The following is a 6,843-nucleotide window of genomic DNA, read 5'->3' on the forward strand; positions in this document are numbered from 1 at the left end:
CCTTACTATTTACTCATGCCAACCGTTTAGCACCTAACAAAATTAATAATATTCAACTCAGGTTGTAAACGAACCCTAATAATGTTTGAAACCTTATATCTACTAATATAACTCAATCACGAAATCACGAACTCGATCATGATCAAGAATAACGAACCTACTTACCGGTTACTAGAATGAGAGAGAGATGATGCATCGCAAGAATGAGAGCCCCGGTAAAGGATGGATTATCGTCGATCCGCAAGAGAGGATGAGGATGCGTTAGGGTTTGTTAATTGATCAGTTACATGTTATAATGAAGCCCTTCTACGTGAATATTGGCTCACAATTATAACATGTCTAGTCTCTAAACTACATCCATTGGACCGCACCCAACTCTTCACATGGGCTCAAGGTCCGTTTTTCTTGATAGTCCAACTATCAACACATAGCTACTCATTGAATTAAGAGGTAAGTGGCCGACAATTGTGAATCACAATTATGAACCACATGGGTATCACAGGGGCTGAGATTATGCACTAAACACTAATCCTAAGTTATATTAACAATTTCACAAAACACAACTATATTCACAATCACATATAATACCATTATGTTAACAATCTCATATAACACAACCTCAATCATGCGACAATCATAAACATGTTATAACGCAAACAAATTACAAAAACCGAATCACAAACAAGTGACATGTCGAGGAAGGACCTTGGAAACTCGGGTTGTCACATTATCCCCAGCTTGAAAGAAATTTCGTCCCGAAATTTGACAAGTACACCAAAACAGTAAGATGTTAACTCAGGATGACTGTGGATTTTCCGCGGGTACCACATCATCCCCAACTTGAAAGGGAATTTCGTCCCGAAATTCGCAAATGATAACATAAGTTAGCTCAACCATCTAAACAGTTGAGGATTATAGAGCTTTATCAGATTTTTACGTTCCCACGCGAACTCCAGTCCACGTCTTGAGTTTCAACGAGCTCTCACAATTGTTATACGACTTATGCTAACGAACCCTGACTTCTTGGTCTAGGCTTTCGATAGATTCCGTGGTAAGTACAACTGGTCGGATAACCTTAGACTCTGGTAAGGGTATCACAAGTGTTTCATCGGACAACACTACCTTAAATTCGAGGCATAAATATCATCGCGAACGTTATCCCATTTGTTAGTTAACTCGAGTTTGTGAGCCCTGTCACCGATTCATTCCAGAGATCCGGATGTCCCAACGCATCGCAAACTAAGCTGGCCACGTTATCTATAGCGTACCGCACCCTCCCAGGGTGGGATTTTCGATTATACCACGTTCGCCCACAGCGATCTCCCAATGTTTCCTAAGTCTATCAACCTTCCTGACAGTCACACGTTGCCGTCAAACAATCTCCGATCTAAGCAATCTTCGAGAATTTCGAGTACAAGTCGCGGACCTGCGATTACGTTGTCAACCACCTTAAGCCAACAAAGAGATTAGTGTCACTATCTATGCAATGTCTCAAGCAGGGCTGCCTAAATGATAGAATGGTAACTGCTATAGTAGAACTCACCCAAAGATAAGGGTCCTTCCAATGTTTACTAAAGTCAATCACGTACATGTTCGCATCATGTCTTCGTGTGTCAAGTTGGTTCATTACTTTTGTCCGGTTGTCCCACAGTGATAAGTCATACTCATGTCCAGATGTGAGTCAAGGGTGTTGTGTAATGCGTGTCATAACTCAGGTATATATCAACATCGGAGATAACAGGAGTTGGCACCCCGTGCCTAAGAAGCCGCCTCTCTCAGGGGGATATTCAGAAGCTGTGATGACTCGTCAGTTTCTTTGATTGCAAGAGAGTGTACCGGTTATGTGAGGCAATCAATGATCACCCATGCGATATTGTTTCCATTTCGAGTTGTAAGTAGACTAGCGACAGAAACCATAACAGTCTGTTCTCATCCTCCATATGGGTGTTGCTGGTTGCAGATACTCCACCTTGACTTTCCCACAAGTCAAACGTCATACACATGCATTGCTAGGTGGGTCTTCATGCTCGACCATCAGCACAAGATTCATAGTTTCTACTATCCCTCAACAACATCCAGACAACTAGAATATCGAAGCCGGTCCTTTGCTCAACACAAGTTTCCTAAAGTTGTCGTATACCGTGATCCACACTCGTTCCTGGGGGTAGCGAATATCATCCACCCTGCCAGGGGTTGCTTTCCCACGCCCCGCATGGGTTCAACTTCGAAGATCATCTTCTTTATGTTCCCCAGTTTGAACAGAGCGAGTCTGATCAGGTAAATTAGAGTCGATAGTCAATCACAAGGATCATGCACATTCAAGTTTCCCCGTCGAAATCCTACAAAAGTTTCATCCAACTATGCCATTAACTGATTTAGCTCTTCCGAAGCAAGGTACACGGGAGGCCCTTGTGATCGGTCTAAATAACGCATCTGGTACCGTCCAAGTAATGCCTCCATCTAAAATCCCAAGGCCACGGTTTTCACCGCCAGTTGTGTGTTGTGCAGTTCCTCTTTGTAACTCCATCACGTAAGTCATCACTCCATTGTGTTGCGTCGGTGTGTAACTGGGACCCTGATTCGGACCATCATGGCATACCACTAAATCACCCGCACCCTCGGGTAAAGATGGTGCACAGAGCATTGCAGAGTTGGAATCCGAAAGCTGAAAAGATGCCCTCCTGTTTCGTCTTTCACGAACACAGCACCTTGCTGTGCTAATGAGATTTAAGCTGTGCGACTTCGAAGATCCTGTGGGTAAGCTGCGATAGCAACTAGCGAAACCAACGAATTGTGCATCCCCAAAGGAATCTTTGGTGTCGATCGGTTCCCAACAAGATGCATCCTAGCGAGATCCACGTGTATTCCCACTCCGTTGGTTACATGGTCAAAATGCATTTCTAGAATTAAGATGTGACATTTAACAGGATTTCACACGTAATGGCTCCTCCCACAGAAGCGCTGAAATAGGGTACATATGCCACCCCTGGTGTTCTTTTCTCCTGGCCATGATTCTGGTGTATTGATCAACTCAATGATCCTGGTGCACAAAATTGAAATGGCTGCATTGCGTTCAATATGCCGTTCTAAGGGCATTTTCCCCTTGGACTCCTTCCTGATGATAATCCGTTCGATAGCCAATCCCCGAACGGGAGCTTGACTCTCGCAATCGGTCGACAGGTTGTCAATACATAGTCGGGGCAAACGGTTCCTGACCACTACTTTGTTGGGTTCTCGATAATTAGTATGCATACGAAAAGGCTTATCTTTACGGATATAAATGGGGCTCCCCGGAGCAAAAACTAGGTTCGCCAAACTCCTGTCCAACAGTTCCTGAAGTTGATTAGGTAGTTCCTGCAACCTTCCTAAGGTGAGACAATAAGGAGTGCCAGTACTAAGGGTTGCTTCTGACACGATACTAATCTGATATTCCACCTGACGATACGAATGTAAGCCTAATAGTTCTTCTGGTAGCACATAGGGAGAGGTCACGAACAATTGATGGATCCTCGATCCTCTTTTCCTTAGCCTTATCATCAGTAACGAGTGCTAGCATAGTGGGGTAATCCTTCCGTGGGCACTTCTAGGTTTCCATTGTTGATATAATGCTAACCTTCACACAACTCTGGCACTTCGGAACAGATGACGATTATCCACTAGGGAGAGGGATACGCAAAGCTTTCTTCTCGCAGGGTATATCTGCGCGATGTATGAATAACTAATCCACACTAACTATTGTATTGTAACCATCAAGGGTAGTGGAAGGAAAGTTGACGTCGAACACTTGTCCTACAAGGTCGAGTTTACATCCCAACGGGCATATGAGGTTTCATTTGGATTGCTATCCGTTGCTGCCACAACAAGTTCGGTTCCGAGAAATACCAGGGCAAACAGATCGGAGATGATGCGAACAGCTACCCATCCAAGCTATCGTGTTGCTATTATGCCTGACATAGCCCATGCCAATACTAAATGTCCTTCCCTGAGCTTCATTTCCAGTGTTGTTTTTGTCACGAGAATTTCCAGTACTGTCGTCGTTCCATTGGTTGTCGTCTCCTTGACTTAACACAGTCAATCCTTGTCTAGGTCACTCTCGTTTCCATACTGTAAGCTACGATCACGAGTACCTTGATGTTGCCACGGCTGCTGCCTCTAATATGGTTGCCTGTACGGTGTCGTGCGTCCTTTCACCAACAAGGTCCATCTTTTCACATTCCATGGTACGTGCTAAGGCACTACTCACCGTGCGGGGAGTTTCACATTCCATTCTACAGTCAGTTGCCATTGCTTATGTCCTGATTGGTTCGTAAAGGTTGACTCCCATCAATCGTTGGCTAGGGTTGGAGATTCAATTGCAGTCACTTCGCTGGTGTTCGTTGCCGGTAATCAGGGTTGTCCAATTACTAACGTCGGTAAAATAATACGCTCACCCTTTTGTCCATCGATCTAGCAAGTCGATTGAGTAATACGCGGTATGCTGCGAGTGTGTTGATGAAGTGATCACACTTCGGAGTCTAAAACGTAAATACATAGAGTTCCATCAACAAAGAGAAGCGTGAAGGGTATAAACCAACTCGAGGACATTCGTGTAAGCACCTAACATTCTACACGTTTTGTTAGGCGTTCAGATGTGCGTTCAGGTAATACTCGGTAGCATCGAGATTCGAAAGAATTCAGAGAGGAGTGAAAAGATCATGTTCGAGTAGGAGTCAATCACTGCTATGACTCCTATAGACTGCTGAGTTCTAACATATCATCAATTAATAGAGCGGAACCCTTCTCACACTCGTTAAGCCTCACTGGGACTAACATGCACCCCACATTATTATTATGTGTGCACCCATAATAATAAGGCAATTTGCATGCTTATCTCAGTGCCTCTTAATTCGCGCTAAAAGATTCCCCGAATTCGAGCAATAAGACAGACAACGCCACAACATAGGTCATGAAAGTTCAAGAAGAGTCGCACTCTTAAAACACGTAACATGGGTTGGTAACATGGAAGTTTATACTGCAGTGCTAAGTGTGCATTCACGTGTGATGTTATTCATAAGCAAACACTAGATATACTATGCAATAGTAAACGAGAAACGAACCTTGCAGTCTGGAGCTGAGTGTCATGGTCGATTTCGGATCTGGTCGGTTATAGTCTGGTTTTATATAAAAAAAAACGTTTTAAAACCAAGTTCACTATAACCAGCGGCTCTGATACCAAACTGTCACACCCTCAAATTACCACTTAGGGAATGTCCCTGCTAGACGTGTGACCACTAGTAATGAGCCACCAATTACATTGAATCCGTAAGTTTAAAATAAATTCTTATCATTTAATAGTAATAAAATCCAAATATAAGTAAATCAAAAACCACCATGTTCAGCGGAAGTGTTAACGTAACATAATGTAAATACTTTCTAGACAACCATAGTAAATAAATGTTTGATAAATAACCCATCAATGCAACCATGACCACTCACGCCCTCCAGCCAGCAAGTTCCTGTTCCCAAGTACCTAACGACCTGCGAGCATGTAACAAGTGTATCAGACAAAGCTGGCGAGTCCACAGTTTAAGAAAACGTTTGTTACCAGTTGAATGTAAAATAGTTCAATAACCAATGCAAGTAATATTGTTAATATCTCATTTCCGAACAATGACGGCTCCTGAAATACACGACTGCCCTTCCCACGTACTCCTATCTAGTACTGGGCCAGACTGGGTCATTAGTTCACCTCCGTCCTCTACAGGCACGGGGTGAGGGTGCCAAACCTAAGTAGCGCTACTAACTAATACCCGATGAGGGACTTACAAAAGATGATAGGTGAGAATATTAACCAATATACTCGTTTTTACCCAAAGACTCATCCCCCCCCCATGGGATACCCACTGACTGTCCCCAACCACTGGGACGCATGCTCGAATGTAGTGAACTCACCTTTGGTTTGCTCGGTTAGACTAGTTTCTTGTTTACAGTTGTCAATCAAATCCTATTAGAATCACCAGTGACAATCAGTTTCATATTCACGTAAATCACAATCATACGTGCACATCATACAAGTCGTATCAAGCATAGTTCATACTATCACATAAGTTGTAGCAAGTATTCATACCAAGACATACCCATATTATAAGTTCATATTATACGTTGGTTCCGTTTAACTCAAACATTTAACTTGTCGTACGCAAGAGATTGTAACCTAAGTTGTTTAACATGAAATCAAGATACTACTCAGTCTTAATACTCGGCCCAACTACCCCAAGCCCAGCCGAAGGGTGTCAATCAGTTTCATCCGTGACCCATTGCCGTCATGCGGCCCGACTCTAGTGTACGGCCAAGAAATGCCAACCCGTGAAGGAACCCCCACAACAGTTAACTGGGCTCGGTTTGTGCGAGGGCCCTTACTCGAGCAGCCCACTCACATGCTCAGCCCATCACTTGCGCGACCCAATTCATGAGGTTCTTATATGAGGCCATATATTCAGTAATGTGATTTAAGGTTGTTCATGACTCGTTAATAATTACTCCATAGCCATTCAGGACCTACAACTCGATTCCATTCTTGTGGCCAATAATCCAATAACCCTACCGTTTAATATTTTATGTCGATCACCACTTACATCACATAATTCATTTAATCCGGTTTTACATCTTTATTCACCCATTCGTTAATCCATTATTCCTTGCCATACATATGACTATGTTTGTAATGGAATTTCAAGTACCACAATTTGTAACAACAGTTACTGATCACAACAAACACATATCTTTATTTATCACACAACTATTAACATGTAATCGGCCTAACATAAGCATCACAATTCCGATTGATCCATCATCTAGTTACCC

This window comes from Helianthus annuus, chromosome 16 (assembly GCF_002127325.2).
Source record: "Helianthus annuus cultivar XRQ/B chromosome 16, HanXRQr2.0-SUNRISE, whole genome shotgun sequence".
In the NCBI taxonomy this organism is placed as follows: domain Eukaryota; kingdom Viridiplantae; phylum Streptophyta; class Magnoliopsida; order Asterales; family Asteraceae; genus Helianthus; species Helianthus annuus.